The sequence below is a fragment of the Dendrobates tinctorius genome, unplaced genomic scaffold, assembly GCF_039654945.1.
Source record: "Dendrobates tinctorius isolate UK_male_01 unplaced genomic scaffold, ASM3965494v1 ptg000039l, whole genome shotgun sequence".
Lineage (NCBI taxonomy): Eukaryota > Metazoa > Chordata > Amphibia > Anura > Dendrobatidae > Dendrobates > Dendrobates tinctorius.
Genome location: NW_027361707.1, coordinates 27,473,610 through 27,491,859, shown reverse-complemented (window position 1 = coordinate 27,491,859; position 18,250 = coordinate 27,473,610). Strand labels below are relative to the sequence as shown.

At 45.5% G+C, this 18,250-nt stretch overlaps 1 protein-coding gene across 1 annotated transcript in view; it reads left to right on the top strand.

The window, feature by feature from the left end:
- Positions 1–18,250, top strand: part of RGS12 (regulator of G protein signaling 12) — a 190,883-nt gene that overhangs the window by 49,785 nt on the left and 122,848 nt on the right. The window lies entirely within an intron of this gene.

Genomic DNA, 18,250 nt, shown 5'->3' with positions numbered 1-18,250 from the left:
CAGGTATGGATATGGATACAAGCAGGAAGGAGTGAAATATGAAGGAACAGGTTTGGACCTGTTCACACAGAAGGTGCAGGTATGGATACAGACAGGAAGGAGTGGAATATGTTGGAACAGGTTAGGAACTGAGCCGCAGGAGTGCGGAGTAGGCTGAGCCGCAGGAGTGCGGAGTAGGCTGAGCCGCAGGAGTGCGGAGTAGGCTGAGCCGCAGGAGTGCGGAGTAGGCTGAGCCGCAGGAGTGCGGAGTAGGCTGAGCCGCAGGAGTGCGGAGTAGGCTGAGCCGCAGGAGTGCGGAGTAGGCTGAGCCGCAGGAGTGCGGAGTAGGCTGAGCCGCAGGAGTGCGGAGTAGGCTGAGCCGCAGGAGTGCGGAGTAGGCTGAGCCGCAGGAGTGCGGAGTAGGCTGAGCCGCAGGAGTGCGGAGTAGGCTGAGCCGCAGGAGTGCGGAGTAGGCTGAGCCGCAGGAGTGCGGAGTAGGCTGAGCCGCAGGAGTGCGGAGTAGGCTGAGCGGCTAGGGCGCCGAGCAGGCAGAGCTGCAAGGGTGCAGATGCACAGACAGGGAGGACACAAGGAAAGATACAGCAGGGATGGAAGCCACAGACAAGGAGAAAGGGAGACTAAGGTAGGACAGAGTACAGACAAGGTACTGGGACCAAGACTCAAGGGCCAGGATATTCAGCCTCCTGGCAGGCAGACAAGGTACAAAGCAAGACAAGAAGTATTCCTCCAGAGAAGGAGGAAATACACAGGACAGGGCCTGGCTTCCTCAGCAGCAAGATACTAACTGAGATTAGACATTGCACAGGCAATGTTTCAGTGGGTGTGGCGGAACTAAATAGTCAAGGGCTCTAGGTGATTGGTCAGGGACAGATTAGACAGGTGCACCTTGACTGCATAAGAACCAGAGAGTTCTGGCGCCGCCCCCCTATATACACATAGCCAGGAAACATATAGGAGAGCAGAGGCACAGAGCATAGGACTGGCAACAGACAGAATTCACAGCATGACCCGGAACAGTGAGTAAGTTGATGTGCAGGGGATGGGAGGCCATGCAGTGACGCCAGCAGGGTTGTTACACCTACACACTAGTAGTATGTTGCTGTGGGGAGCCAACCCATGAAGGTCCCTCCATTAGTGTAGCATTATCTGGACTGTGCATAATATTTTTCCTAATAGCTAGTGTCAGGGAGAATACCCGAGAGATCACAGAGATCCCACCATTGCCTCACCAATTTGTCATTGTGACGCAACTCCGCTTCATCCAATAAAGACAAGACAATTACGCAATTGACTGGTGGGATGGACGTGGCCACGGTTTGTTCCACTACTAGGCAAGTTATTGGGGAACTCACAGTGAGCATATGATTTATTATTATAGCATTTTCCATGGCGCTTTACATGTGAAAAGGGGTATACATAATAAAAAAACAAGTACAGTAATCTTAAACAATACAACTCACGACTGGTACAGGATGAGAGAGGACCCTGCCCGCGAGGGCTCACAATCTACAAGGGATCGGATATGTGGTTTGAAGGAGAGATCAGAGTCGAGGATTACTCGGCAGCGAACTTGTGGGACCACGGAGAGGGAGCAGCCATTTTATTTAATGGATATGTCCGTTGGGGGGGTTGAGTTAGATGGGGGGGGATGATGAATTCTGTTTTGTCCATATTAAGTTTTAGAAATCTAGCGGAGAAGGATGAAATAGACAGACATTGTGTGATTCTGGTTAGTAGGGAGGTGATATCTGGTCCGGCGAGATAGATCTGTGTGTCATCAGCATAGAGGTGATACTGAAAGCTGTGAGATTCTATGAGCTGTCCGAGGCTGAAGGTGTAAATGGAGAGGCGCAGGGGCCCTAGGACTGAGCCTTGCGAGATTCCAACAGATAGGGGGTGAGGTGAGGAGGTTGTGTGCTTATGGGAGATGCTGAATGTCCGGTCTGTTAGGTATGACGAAATCCAAGATAGGCCTAAGTCTGTGATGCCAAGAGATTTGAGGGTCTGTAGTAATAGGGAATGGTCCACTGTGTCAGAGGCAGAGGACATGTCCAGGAAGAGGACAGAGTAGTGTTGCTTGGCTTTGGCAGTTAGTAGGTCAATGGTGACTTTTATCAGGGCAGTTTCAGTAGCGTGATGCAGTTGGAAGCCAGACTGTAAGTGGTCGAAGAGAGAGCAAGAAGAGAGGTGAGAGTACAGTTCGAAATAGACATGTTGTTCCTGTGGTTTTGAGGCATAGGATAGAAGTGATATTGGATGATAGCGGATGAGCCAGGCTTTTTGAGGATTGGTGTGATTGAGGCGTGTTTGAATCAAGAGGGGAAATCACCAGTTGTTAGTGATAGGTTGAAGAGATGGCTTAAGGTTGGGTTGAAGACTGTGGTGAGGTTTGGGATGAAGTGGGATGGGATCAGGTCAAGTGCACAGGTGGTGAGATGTTATCTTGAGAGTAGAGCTGAAAGTTGATCTTCTGTAATGGTGGAGAAGTTGGTTTTGGAGGAAGAGGGCTGAGTATTTAGGAAGAGGGGTTGTAGGCCAAAGCTTACTCTGATGTTGTCAATCTTCTGCTTGGAGAATGAGGCAAAGTCTTCAGCTGAGTTGAGTGGAGACGGAGAAGGTGCTGGGCGATGGAGAAGAGAATTGAAAGTCATGAATAGCTGTTTAGGGTTGTGAGACAGGGAGGATATACAGTATATGTCTCGTATACGATATATAAAATACTCTGACACAGGGTAGGACTGGCCCACCGGAGGATTCTTTGGTGGCCCAGGCACTGATATCTCCGGGCATACAGGGTTGGCAGCTGCCTAGAACCCCCTCTGCCCTAGGAGCCACCAGCCTCTGGCGTATCGCTAATGGCATATCATGCAGCTGCTATGGGGCCACTGAGTTAGGGGGGGCCTGCCCAGCGCCAGCAGAGCAGGAGCAGCAGGTGACAGGAGGCAAGAGCTGGCTGCTGTGGCTATAGCCTGTGCCCGTTGAAAAAGAGACATGAATATTCACTTTAATAGCGAGCACAGGGCCCTGAGCAGGTGTGGGGGGGCTAATCGCAGTCGGGGACACCGGCGCGCTATGGGGGCCCGGTACCTGTGCCGGCGCTCGTGAGTGGACTGCCCCGCTTGTTCAGGGTCCCGACACTTGCGATACTTACCTCTCCCCGCTACACCGCTGCAGTGTCTTCCTCATCCTCTGACTGTGATGTTCAGGTCATAGGGCACGATGACGTCACGTCTTTGCAGCCTCTGCCTGAACAGTCACAGTGCAGAGAGCCGGAAGACACTGACGCTGAGGAGTCCGGAGCAGAGCAGCGGCCAGCGAGAAGTATTTCATTTTTTTTAATGTTCGGAGGAATATATGGGGACCATCATACACTGGAGCATCATATATGGGGCCATCATACACTGGAGCATCTTATATGGGGCTCATAATACACTGGAGCATCATATATGGGGCCCATTATAAACTGGAGCATCTTATATGGGGCACATTATACACTGGAGCATCATATGTTGGGCCCATTATATATGGAGCATCATATGGGGCCCATTATATATGGAGCATCATATGGGGCCCATTATATATGGAGCATCATATGGGGTCCATTATATATGGAGCATCATATGGGGTCCATTATATATGGAGCATCATATGGGGTCCATTAAATATGGAGCATCATATGGGGTCCATTGCATATGGAGCATCATATGGGGTCTATACTCTATGGAGTATTATATGGGACCCATTATATATGGAGCCTATTCTCTATTGATCATTATATGGGGGCCATTCAGTATGGAGCAATATATGGGGCCCAGTTTATACTGTATGGAGCATTATATGGGACTCATTATACTGTATGCAGCAATATATGGGACTCATACTCTATGGGGCCCATCCTATACTGTATGGATCATTATATGGGGCCCATTATATATGGAGCAATATATGGGGCCCATCATATACTGGAGCATCTTATAGAGCCCATCATATACTGTATGGAACATTATATGGGACCCATTATGTATACAGTAATATATAGTGCTCATTATACTGTATGGCGCATGATATGGGGCTCGTTATACTGTTTGGCGCATTATATGGGGCTCATTGCATTGTATAGAGCAATATATGGGGCTCAATATTCTTTATGGAGCATTATATGGGGTCCATTTTACAATATGGAGCAATATATGGGGCTCATTATTTTGTATGGAGCACCATGTGGTACCCATAATACTGTATGGAGGACTTTACTGTCTGGTTTCTGAGCTATTGTAGAAATCACAATAGATATCACTCATGTAATGTAAGAAGTACCGTAAGTGAAATCTTTGGCATTGTACTATACCTAGATTTCTCTGCCATATCTCTTTACCATGAATTGTGTTATGTGTTAAAGAGGCCCACTAAGACTCTTTCGCCCGTAGCCCACAAAAGCCTGGAGCTGGCCCTTTGGATGAGGGTGCCATACATTCCAGGATGGTGATGAGGGGGCCGTGTATACCAGGATGGTGATGACGGGGCCATGCATACCAGGATGGTGATGAGGGGGCCGTGTATACCAGGATGGTGATGAGGGGGCTATGTATACCTGTATTAGGGACATATATATATATATATATATATATATATATATACACAGTGTATATACAGTGGGGCAAAAAAGTATTTAGTCAGTCAGCAATAGTGCAAGTTCCACCACTTAAAAAGATGAGAGGCGTCTGTAATTTACATCATAGGTAGACCTCAACTATAGGAGACAAACTGAGAAAAAAAAATCCAGAAAATCACATTGTCTGTTTTTTTTTCATTTTATTTGCATATTATGGTGGAAAATAAGTATTTGGTCAGAAACAAAATTTCATCTCAATACTTTGTGATATATCCTTTGTTGGCAATGACAGAGGTCAAACGTTTTCTGTAAGTCTTCACAAGGTTGCCACACACTGTTGTTGGTATGTTGGCCCATTCCTCCATGTAGATCTCTAGAGCAGTGATGTTTTTGGCTTTTCGCTTGGCAACACGGACTTTCAACTCCCTCCAAAGGTTTTCTATAGGGTTGAGATCTGGAGACTGGCTAGGCCACTCCAGGACCTTGAAATGCTTCTTACGAAGCCACTCCTTCGTTGCCCTGGCGGTGTGCTTTGGATCATTGTCATGTTGAAAGACCCAGCCATGTTTCATCTTCAATGCCCTTGCTGATGGAAGGAGGTTTGCACTCAAAATCTCACGATACATGGCCCCATTCATTCTTTCATGTACCCGGATCAGTCGTCCTGGCCCCTTTGCAGAGAAACAGCCCCAAAGCATGATGTTTCCACCACCATGCTTTACAGTAGGTATGGTGTTTGATGGATGCAACTCAGTATTCCTTTTCCTCCAAACACGACAAGTTGTGTTTCTACCAAACAGTTCTAGTTTGGTTTCATCAGACCATAGGACATTCTCCCAAAACTCCTCTGGATCATCCAAATGCTCTCTAGCAAACTTCAGACGGGCCCGGACATGTACAGGCTTAAGCAGTGGGACACGTCTGGCACTGCAGGATCTGAGTCCATGGTGGCGTAGTGTGTTACTTATGGTAGGCTTTGTTACATTGGTCCCAGCTCTCTGCAGTTCATTCACTAGGTCCCCCCGCGTGGTTCTGGGATTTTTGCTCACCGTTCTTGTGATCATTCTGACCCCACGGGGTGGGATTTTGCGTGGAGCACCAGATCGAGGGAGATTATCAGTGGTCTTGTATGTCTTCCATTTTCTAATTATTGCTCCCACAGTTGATTTCTTCACTCCAAGCTGGTTGGCTATTGCAGATTCAGTCTTCCCAGCCTGGTGCAGGGCTACAATTTTGTTTCTGGTGTCCTTTGACAGCTCTTTGGTCTTCACCATAGTGGAGTTTGGAGTCAGACTGTTTGAGGGTGTGCACAGGTGTCTTTTTATACTGATAACAAGTTTAAACAGGTGCCATTACTACAGGTAATGAGTGGAGGAAAGAGGAGACTCTTAAAGAAGAAGTTACAGGTCTGTGAGAGCCAGAAATCTTGATTGCTTGTTTCTGACCAAATACTTATTTTCCACCATAATATGCAAATAAAATGAAAAAAAAAAACAGACAATGTGATTTTCTGGATTTTTTTTTCTCAGTTTGTCTCCCATAGTTGAGGTCTACCTATGATGTAAATTACAGACGCCTCTCATCTTTTTAAGTGGTGGAACTTGCACTATTGCTGACTGACTAAATACTTTTTTGCCCCACTGTACATACCAGGATGGGGGATATTAGTATAGAATTGACCACATTTTTACTTCAATATTTTTCTATTTTCCTTCCCTAAAGCCTAGGTGCCTTTTATGGTCCGAAAAATACGGTATATATCAGTGAACGAGTGAGTAGTGGTGGCCATAATACTGTAGGACTGAATGACATTCTATGGATGGCTGCATTATATTCTATGAGGGGGGGCTGCATTATATTCTATGAGGGGGGGGGCTGCATTATACTATATGAGGGCTGCATTATATTCTATGAGGAAGGCTACCCCAACCCCTGCTATATCATTAAGACATGTAATATCGTATTTTATTCCCTGATATTAGCGTGTTTTACCGCAGAATTGGTGGTCTTGTATTTATTTCTATGTACATGGTTGGCCATAAGAATGATTTTCTCTGGTGGGCCCAAGGTGCTCCAGTCCGATGCTGCCCTGATACGATCTCTGCCAACTCCACAATACGAAAAGAAACTACTAGCTGCCAGTCGTTTATACAGGCCAAATGAACAGCCTTTACAGATAGTGTATAGCTTGAGCGTTGCAGTTTACAGAGCAAGAGGAACAGAACTCACATTTTATATATTTAATCCGGAAAAGTAGGCTGCGTTTGTAAATAATAAAAATATATACAAAGATGTGACAAAATGGGAACAAAACAATACAGAATATACAATTTATATAAAAGGGATAGCAAAAGAACAGAACCTGTGTCATGGAAATGGCTCATCGCTGAGTGGAGGTAGGTACTCCTTAGGAAAACGGACAACAAACTGTAACTTCCAATACTGGCCAAAATCCCAAATTTTTGATTTTTATTAGATCAAAGTTGCGCCCACCTACCTCCCCTTTGTGAGCTCATATGGGGGCTGGTTGTGGGATATGCTAGGTCTTTTTTGAAGTTTGAGATCCCCAACTATCCAGCTATCTTCGCCCCTGGAGTTCTCAGGCAGAAATATGTTTAAAAAAATGTTCCTGTGCTGAGATAATCTTATAAGTGTACCCCTGCTGTGTACTGTGTAATGGCTGTGTCTGACAGTACAGGAACATGGTCTGATCATACTACAGCTCCTGGGCAGGGGAGGAAGAAAAATAGAGTATGCAGACAGGACAGCAGCGGATCGCAGCTGATTCTTTCTGTGAGCCAAAACTTTTCACTGCCTGTTTTTAAAAAATGTTTTAACTCAAAGAAAGAAAGAAAAGAATCATTTGTGATCCCGTTCTGTCCTGTCTGTAATCTCTTCAGGGTCCGGGTCAGACCAGGACGACATCACTGTTTTTTGTGATCTCACAATGCTGACACTATATGAACAGCAGGATATACATGCTGTATACAGTTTGTATGTGTATACCTGTGCCAGAGACGGCGGTACTGGTGTGCGCCTTTTAGCTCTGTGATTTTCATAGCCTCGGTGGGAGAATATAATGCGATTTTATAGGTCAGCAGGAGAACCTTTTGAAGACATGAATAATCACAGGGATAGAATGGAGCCGGTTAACAGGCTTTCCTCTGTGTCGGCGGCAGTCAGTATAAACATGCCGAATAGCGCACAGCTGGGAACTTCTGACCCGCTGCCCTGGATGTGGCCAAGTGTCTATGGTCTCGTTGGAGGAACACAGGAGCCATTGTCCTCCGTTCAGGGAGCTGTAATTTTGGTTTTTCATTTCACTTTCCAGCCCAGTTTCTTGTTGGCCGGGTTGCTAATCGCTTCAAGGGTTTCTCTTCGGTTTGCTTTCTAGCAATGACCTTGACTTGTGGCTGCTGATTCCTGCTGAAAATACTTCTGTCACTTATGTGGCCGCTGGTCATTTATTAACAATTTGTGTTTTTCCAGAGCGTGTCATAAACTTTATCCTTTATTTAACCCTTTCCCACAAATAGTGATTGAGCCGCATTGACGTATCCTCAAAAGGAACTGTGCGGGCATTGCCACTGTTATACACAGAATCACTCCTATTATCCCACCGAAGCTCTGGGATCAGAAAAGGAAAAGCCGCAATGCGTCATTTACTATATTTTATTTTCAATCTTTTTTTTTTTTTTGTCTTGTTTTGCCTTTTGTCCTATCTGCCTGTAACAGCAATTGGAGTTTGCTCTGATCATTGCTGTATATGCTGCTTTCAATTAGATTCAATGGATCATCATGACAGCTGGGGGCCACCTGATGGCTCCAAAAGCTACAATTGTTATCTTCATGTGGCGCCATTTTATTGCAATCCAGTATTTAGAACAAGCAATCAATTGCAGGTTCACAATAAAAAAAGGTTAAAAATCTAATCATCTCCGATAAAAAAAAACAAAAAAAAAACACAGTAAACGCCGTAAGATGTAAAGAAATTGAAAACAAGAATTACCCCTCTAAAAAAAAAAAAAAAAATGCAAAAAAAGAACCATCAAAATGTTATTTATTCCTGAAAATTCCATAGTTTCAAGCCACATAATAATAATAATAATAATAATCTTTATTTATATAGCGCCAACATATTCCGCAGCGCTTTACAGTTTAACAGTTTCAAAACACAAGTCATAAGTAACAACGCTAACAATACAATAATTAAAGCAAAATAAGACGAAATAAGACGACCCTGCTCGTGAGAGCGTACAATCTACAATGAGGTGAGGGAGATACAGAGTACAGGTGTGTATTTACAATGGTGTATTTACAATGAAGGTCCAGCCATCTTGCAGGAGTGAAGGATGGATGGAGATAGTGAATGGGCTACGCACGCACACTTACACAGAGAATGACTTTGATTAGTGAATGTGATAGGCCGCTCTGAACTGGTGTGTTTTGAGGGAGCGCCTAAAACTATGCAAATTGTGGATAGTCCTGATTTCTTGGGGTAGAGCATTCCAGAGGATAGGAGCAGCACGGGAGAAGTCTTGGAGTCGGGAGTGGGAGGTACGGATTAGTGCAGAGTTTAGTCGAAAGTCGTTTGCAGAGCGCAGCGATCGGCTAGGCCGATAGACAGAACTGAGAGAAGAGATGTAAGGGGGTGCCGCACTGTGGAGAGCTTTGTGGGTGAGAACAAGTACTTTGAATTGGATCCTATAATGAATGGGCAGCCAATGTAAGGACTGGCGAAGAGCGGACGCGTCCGAGTACCGATTACCCAGATGGACGATCCTGGCTGCTGCATTGAGTATGGACTGGAGAGGGGATAGTCGAGTGACGGGGAGGCCAATTAATAGAGCGTTGCAGTAATCCAGGCGAGAGTGGATCAATGCAACAGTGAGGGTTTTTGTTGTTTCCATAGTGAGAAAAGGGCGGATTCTAGAGATGTTCTTTAGGTGTAAGCGGCAAGAGCGGGCAAGGGATTGTATATGGGATGTAAAGGAGAGATTGGTGTCAAACATAACACCCAGACAGCGCACCTGCTGCCGTGGTGTTATTGTGGTACCACCCACGGAGAAGGAAATCTCAGATTTAGGGAGGTTAGTAGATGGCGGGAGCAGAAGAAGTTCAGTTTTGGAGAGGTTGAGTTTCAGATAGAGAGCGGACATGATATTGGAGACTGCGGACAGACAGTCACTGGCGTTCTGTAGTACAGCGGGGGTAAGGTCGGGGGAAGACGTGTATAGTTGTGTGTCATCAGCATAAAGATGGTACTGAAAGCCAAATCTGCTGATGGTCTGTCCAATTGGGGCCGTGTAGAGAGAGAAAAGAAGGGGGCCAAGGACTGAGCCCTGAGGTACCCCGACAGCAAGAGGAAGAGATGACGTGGAGCCAGAGAACAAAACACTGAAGGAGCGGTCAGAGAGATAGGAAGAGAACCAGGAGAGTGCAGTGTCCTTAATGCCTAGTGACTGGAGCCTAGAGAGTAGGAGATGGTGGTCAACAGTATCGAAAGCTGCAGATAGGTCAAGAAGAATGAGCAGAGAGTGGTCACCGTTACGTTTTGCTGTCAGAAGGTCAATGGTCACTTTGATGAGTGCAGTTTCAGTCGAATGTAGGGGGCGGAAGCCGGACTGTGAAGGGTCTAGAAGGGAGTGAATGGAGAGGTAACGGGTAAGGCGGGAGTAAACTAGGCGTTCCAAAAGTTTAGAGATGAAGGGGAGATTGGAGACTGGTCTGTAGTTGTTTGTGCAGGATGGGTCGAGAGCAGGTTTCTTTAGTAGTGGAGTAACGATGGCGTGTTTGAAGGAGGATGGGAAAATGCCCGAGGAGAGGGAGAGATTAAAGATTGTAGTTAGGTGGGTTGTGACGACTGGAGAGAGAGACTGGAGGAGATGTGAGGGAATGGGGTCGGTAGTGCATGTAGTCGGACGAGAAGAAGAGAGGAGTCTGGAGACTTCTTCTTCTGTTATGGGATCAAATGTGGAGAGTGAGCCAGGGGAGATGTAGGAAGGGATGGGAGTCACAGCACTTGGTGGTTGGGAGCAGATTTCTTGACGGATATTATCTATTTTTTCTGTAAAGTGGGAGGCCAGGTCATCAGCACAAATGTCTGTGATAGGGGCTTGTGCTTTTGGCCTGAGGAGGGAGTGAAAAGTGTCAAAAAGTTTCTTGGGGTTGTTGGCTAGTGAGGAGATCAGGGTGGTGAAGTAGGTCTGTTTGGCAAGGTGAAGGGCAGCGTTATAGGTTCTTAACATAAATTTGAAGTGGATGAAGTCTTCTGGTGTGCGGGTTTTTCTCCATAGGCGTTCAGCACTCCTGGAGCATCGCTGGAGAAGTTGAGTTTGCGATGTGAGCCAGGGCTCTTTTACTCTGTGTTTGGAGGTTCTGAGGGTGAGGGGAGCTACTTGGTCAAGGGTGCTTCTAAGAGTGTCATTGTAGTGATGAACAGCCAGATTAGGACAGGAAAGAGAGGAGATTGGGGACAGAGATGAGTGTAGGGAATCTGAAAGTGTCTGAGGGTTAATAGCTTGTAGATTTCTGACTGTGTGGTAGGTAGGAATGAGCTGGGGTGGGCAAGGATTTGTGAGCGTGAAGGAGAGAATGTTGTGGTCAGAGAGTGGAAGCGGTGAGTTGTTTAGGTGGGAGATTGAACAGAGCCGGCAGAAGACCAGATCAAGGGTGTTACCGTCCTTATGTGTCTCAGAGGTTGAAAGCTGTGAGAGGCCTAGAGAGGTGGTTAGTGATAGAAGCTGGGATGCAGATGTGGAATTAGGGCTGTTAATGGGGATGTTGAAGTCTCCCAGGATGAGGGTTGGTAGTTCTGAGGACATGAAGTGTGGCAGCCAGGCTGAAAAGTGGTCAAGTAAGAGGGTGGGTGAGCCTGGGGGCCGGTATATGACCGCTACCCTGAGGGAGAGGGGACGGAAGAGCCTGATGGTGTGGACCTCAAAAGAAGGGAATAAGAGTGATGGGACTGGGGGGATGACCTGGAAAGTGCATTGTGGGGACAGGAGTATGCCAACTCCACCACCAGGTCTGTTTGTGGGTCTCGGGGAGTGAGAGAATTGTAAGCCACCGTAGGAAATGGCAGCAGGAGAGACAGTGTCAGAATCCTGAATCCAGGTTTCAGTGAGGGCCAACAGATTAAGAGAGTTGTTCAGAAAGTAGTTGTGTAGGAAAGGAAGCTTGTTACAAGCAGACCGTGGATTCCAGAGGGCACAATTAAAAGATTGAGATGAGGGAGTGCAAGTAATGTTAATCAGATTATTGTGGTTTCGATATGAGGTAGGGTAGGGGTCGAGGTTGGGGGATGGTGGACCAGGGTTGGGGGAGATGTCCCCTGAAATCAGTAGGAGAAGGAAGATAAAGAGCCAATAGTTGTTGGAATTGTAAGTAGTTTTTTTCTGCGATGTGTTTGGGCAAGATGGGCTGAGGTTTCTCAGGAAGGTGAGGAGTGTGTGGGAGCTGTACATGGGAGAGGGAAGTATAGAGGGGCTGATGTGTATGAGTCGTGATGGAGGGGGGATAGGGTGATGAATGTGGATGGCAAGGGAACACAGAAGGACAAAAATAAAGCACATGGTTAAAGGGGAAGGCAAGGTGTGGGTTACCTGACTCCTGCCCTGACTAACTGCCATGTATAACTGCCGTTTTGCTGGATGCTTATCTTCTGTGATGCTTTGCTTATGGGATGCTTGCGTGCTGAACCCCACAGTGCGTGCTTCCCCTTAGCAACTACTACATATATAGGCCACACTACAGGGTCAGGAGAGAGGGATTGTGGGAGATGGTTGGGTATAATTTGGCAGCTGGGGCCAGCACACCAGGGGATGGTTAGATGATCAAAGGCACTAGACCAAGATGTGGCAAAATGCTATAGCACCTTCCACCTGATAAGATCTAGAAAGGCCCCAGTCACAGATCTAAAGCAGTAAGTATTACATACAGTGCAACAAATGAATTATACCAAAGCTTTAGCAAGCACATTTAAATATGCAGCAAAATGGTCAAGCAGCAGAAGTATGGAGTTGTACCATTTGGATATATTACAGCAGAGAAATAGAGGCAGCAGAGGTGGGAAGTTGTATCATTCAGGCTGCTTGCTGGCAGTGAATGGAGTAAATACATGCAGGGTGGCTCAGTTGATTACCATTTGGATATATTACAGCAGAGAAATAGAGGCAGCAGAGGTGGGAAGTTGTATCATTCAGGCTAATTGTCTTTAAAGTGCATTAGAGGCGTGTTGTAGAGAAAAATTAAAATCTATGCAGAGCTCTCCAGAGAAGGGGCATTTCCCCCTCACATTGAACATATGAGATCTTCCATCTCCAGTGAAGTAGAGGCTCCTGGAGTGATCAGGTAATTACAACAGAAGTTTTTGTCCAGGAAAAAACATTGCGTCTGAGATTCGTTAAGAGATGAGGAAATGCGCACTTTTTGTTCAAAGAAGTTACCGCCGACGAGTTGGAGCCAGTGGTCAGTGATGAATATTGAGGTTTGCATTGATTCAATAATTATGGGATACATTTTCTGCGTAGTAGCAAAGGGACAAACATAACGCATTCACACACATCACCGTAGGGCCGTCAGATCCCCTCGAACTTATTAACATTCCGATGGATGATGCTATACTGGCCATGATTGATCTCTGTATAAAGGTAAAATCGCAATAAAAAACAAAGAGTGAAAAATTTAAAGGGGTCTGAATACTTTCTGTACCCACTGTAGATTACCATAACTTATAAGCAAACTGTGAAATAAAAAAGTAATAATAATTATAGCGCTGGAGTTGTAGGTTCAAATCCCACCACGGACAACATCTGCAAGGAGTTTGTATGCTCTCCCCGTATTTTCATGGGTTTCCTCCCACACTCCAAAGACATACTAATAGGGATTCTAGATTGTGAGCACCATCAGGGACAGTGCAAATAATGTTTGTAAGGCACTGTGGAATTAATGGCGCTATATAAATGAGTCAAATAAAAAAAAAAATAAGAAACATGATGACAATATCTACCGCCTGGGACCTCCAGGGGCAAAGATATCTTGTAAGTTTGGGATCTCGTAAAACTCTAACAGACCTAGCATATCCCACAATCAGTCCTCACATGAGGTCATCAAGGGGAGGTATGTGGATGTAGCAATGATCTAATGAAAAGCAAAAATTGAGTTTTGTCATTGTTCATTCTGGAAGTCATGTGTTGGCTGTCAGAGTGTTTCATTTTCCCAATCGGAGTGCTTCCCTCAATAAAGATAAGAGCCATTCCTGCAACATCAGGTTTAGTACTTCTTTCGTTATCCCTTTTTATTCTATGTAATTGCATATATTTCTCAGTGCTTGCTCATCCGATTACTACAAGCCAGGTATCATTCATATCGTTGTACTAGCACCTATACCGACATACCACTAGTTTCACTAGTATCATCCTGACTGGTTCCTTTTAGTGTACTGCTGTGCTTTGCTTAGGTGTTTGCACTTTGCCAGTGTACACACTATTGATATGTATTCTAAAGGTTTACAATAGTTGTAAGTAACACGATTGTGCAGGTCTGCGTTTTTCCCATGATGGATGACATCAGTATATCGTGCCAGCGTACAACAAATATGTAATTTTTTACCTGGTGTAAATAGAGCTGTTCTCCTAAATCCGGCGCCGTTTTTCTTTTGTTCCTGCGCCTCTGTGTTCCTGAGATATGACCTTCTCTTCTCCGTTTGTAAATCTAATCTTATTAGACAAATGGGTGTGGTCCCCTTGAATCAGCCCATGAAGAAGTATTGAGTTTCACGCCACGCCCACTAGGATTAAAAGACTAGATTTATATGCAGGGAAAAGGTGCCGTATCTCAGGAACGGAGAGGCGCTGGGACAAAAGGGAAAACATGGCCGGATTCAGGAGAACAGCAGCATTTACTCCAGGTAAAACAATTACATACTGTATTTTTGGCAAGTGACAGGTCCTCTTTAAAGAACATTTATTGTGGTTCATTCTGAGATATGGAAGGAATTCTGTGATTGGTGGAGATGGTTGACCGTAAATAGTGATATAAAAATGAGAACATATATAGGTTTCTTTAAAGTAGTATTTCTTCTTTGGGTTTCTTACTTAAGATGCTGCTTGAGTGCGCCTTGTCTGAGGAGATATAGCATATGGGCTTTAGCGCTAAAGAGGTTCCCTTTAATAATTCAGACTCCAAGCTCATGTTTATGCAGTGTATAAATCCAATGTTATCCCACTATTACCGCCAAGCATCAAAGTGGATGACTGCAGCTCGTACCTTCCACCATGTGTAGAATATTTATACCAGAAAATGATGATTGCGATATAATGGCCAAAGCCGGATAAACTTTGTTGTTCTCAGCATCTGGATCTTAAAGATAAAGTTGTGGTCAATATTATTGGCACCGCTGAATATAATGTACGCCAGGTAAAATTTCTTCTGAAATAAATCTGCTAGTGAAACTGTTTGGATCAGTATGTATGATACAGAATAGCTCAAACATAAATAGGGAAAAAAAAGTTAAAACATTCAAAAGACAAAAGGATATAACGTTGAAAACAGTGCCAGTACATGATTAATGGCACCTGCTGTTCACGGTGAAGCAAAGGCCAAAAGCAGATTAATCTGTAATTAGAAATGAAAGGAAATTTGTCAGCAGGTTTTTACTATGGAATTTGACACCAGCATGAGGTAGGGGTAGAGTGCCTGATTCCAGCGATGTGTCACTTACTGGGCTGCTTGCTGCAGTTTTGATAAAATCCCTGTTTTCTCTGCTGTAGATGTAGCAGGGCTCGGAATGTTGAGCCCTGTATAACCCCGCCCACACCACTGATTGGCAGCTTTCTGGGTACATTGTCAGCAAACCCTATGTCATGCTGCTGTCTGATTACTTAGCAAAAACCTGCTGAAAATCCCCTTTAAATCCTCCATAGTCATTTAGAAAATTCGGCCAAATGCTCCAATTCTGGCAGGATAGGCCGACCATCAAATGTGTATGAGGGCTGTTATACTATAGGCAGCGCTGGACCCTGGGAGCGAGGGGGATTGTGTGTTTTTTTTTTTTTGTTTTTTTTTTTTTGCTTGAGCATTTAGAGCAATAATCTTTAAAATGTTGCAACCCCTATAATCAACCCATGACTGATGGTTTTGACGCTTAAAAAGTTCCATTTTATTCCATGTTCGTTGTTCACAATGACAAAGAGAAAAATAAGTTTCTGAGTAGAAATGTTATCACCAAGCACAAGCAGTCTAAAAGGTACAAGGCTGTGTCCAAAGGCTTTGGCATCACGGCTTCAGTAGTTCAAAATGTTATGAAGAAGTTTACTACTTATTGAAGGTTCAGAATCTTACAGGACGTGAAGGAAAGAGGAGGAAACACAGAGGATAGTGTTGGGTGCTTCTGGAAATTGACGGTTTGCAGTGAAAATTGGTGATTCTGCTCCATTAAGTCCCACGGAAGATGGAGAAAAATGGTTCTTTTTTTTTGTCGTAACGTCACCACTTGGGAGATTATAGCTGGGTTTATTGGCTCCCCATTTTCGGACCAGACTGGTACATGTAAATGTAGGCAGCTACTGCACCCATCCGCAATATGGATTACCATGTGGGAGCTGTACGTGGAGCCAGTCACGTTGGAAATTCATGGGTGTTACTGTCCGGTTTCTTTTCTCATATGGCCACACTGGGAATACGGTACTTTAAGTCTCTTCATCTCAGCATGCTTAGCATGTCAATCTCTGCAAGGAGAAACGTTACTTCTTGGATATCGCTCATATGGCAACCAAAGGGTTTGACATTCTTCTGCATCGCAATGCAAGCCTGGAATCCTTGCCTCTTCTCTGTTAGATTGTTGTTGTTGTTGTTGTTGTTGTTGTTATTATTTATTTATATAGCGCCATTAATTCCATGGTGCTGTACATGAGAAGGGGTGTTACATACAAAGTTATAGATATCGTTAACAGTAAACAAATTTACAGTGATAGACTGGTACAGAGGGGAGAGGACCCTGTCCTTGCGGACTTATATTCTACGGGATAGTGGGGAAGAGACAGAAGGTCGGGGGTGCAGCAGCTCTGGTGGTGATGAGGCGGCAGAATGGTCATTGCAGGCTGTAAGCTTTCCTGAAAAGATTGGTTTTCAGGTTCCGTTTGAAGGATCCGAGGGTGGTGGATAATCGGATGTGTTGAGGCATGGCATTCTAGAGGATAGGGGATATTCGGGAGAAATCTGGGAGGCGGTTGTGTGAGGAACGAATAAATGTGGAGGAGAGTAGGAGGTCTTGGGAGGATCGAAGATTACGTGAGGGAAGATATTGGGAGATTAGTTCAGAGATATATGGAGGGGAAAGGTTGTGGATGGCTTTGTAGGTCAGTGTTAGTAGTTTGAACTGGATTCGTTGGGGAATTGGGAGCCAATGGAGGGATTTGCAGAGGGGAGAGACAGGGGAGTAGCGAGGAGAGAGGTGGATTAGTCGGGCAGCAGAATTGAGGACAGACTGGAGTGGTGCAAGAGAGTTAGCAATATTTTTGAGTTGGAGGCGACAGGAGGTGGCAAGAGATTGGACGTGTGGTTTGAAGGACAGGGCAGAGTCGAGAGTTACTCCGAGGCAGCGGATTTCCGGTGCGGGAGAGAGCGTGATGCCGTTTACCAGAATAGATCGGGTAGGGAAGATACGTCAGCTGGAGGAAAGATAATGAGTTCAGTTTTTGTCTACGTTGAGTATTAGGAAGCGAGAGGTGAAAAAGGAGGATATGGCTGATAGACACTCCGGGATTCTGGACAGCAGAAAGGTGACATCTGGGCCAGAGAGGTAGATCTGAGTGTCAACTGTATACAGGTGGTACTGGAAGCCATGGGACTTTATGAGTTGTCCTATGCCAAGAGTATAGATGGAAAAAAGTAGGGGCCCCAGAACAGAGCCTTGGGGGACTCCAACAGAGAGAAGGCGGGATGAGGAGGTAGTGTGGGAGTGGGAAACGCTGAATGTGCGGTCAGAAAGGTATGAGGAAATCCAGGACAGGGCAAGGTCTTTGATGCCAAGGGAAGAAAGAATCTGTAGCAGTAGGCAGTGGTCAACTGTGTCAAAGGCAGAGGACAGGTCAAGAAGGAGGTGGATGGAGAACTGTCTGTTAGCTTTGGCTGTGAGTTAGGGGCCCGTTACACATAGCGATATCGCTAGCAATATCGCTGTAACGTCACCGATTTTGTGACGTAGCAACGATATTGCTAGCGATATCGCTACATATGATACTTCCGACCGGCTTCCCCGCTGATTATCGCTGGTCGCGCAAGAACGTCCTGGACCATTTCTCGTCGGGCGCTTCCTGCTGGGCTTCCTGTGGCGCCGACAAGCGACGCGTGGACGCGGGCGGGAGCACGTCAGTATCGCTGCGTCTCACAGGTAAGTAGCGACCCCCAACCCCTGCTATGTCGCTGGTGAGATCTGCCTGTGTGGCAGCTCACTAGCAACCACTTAGCGATGCACCAGCGATCCATATCGTTGTCGGGATCGCTGGTGCATCGCTAAGTGTAACGGTACCCTAAGTCAATTATGTTGACCTCAAGTTTAAGTCAAGGAAATAATATATTTTTTTTTTTAACTAACTAAAACACAATGCATGGAGAGTTACTGTAGGGGCGGCTTGT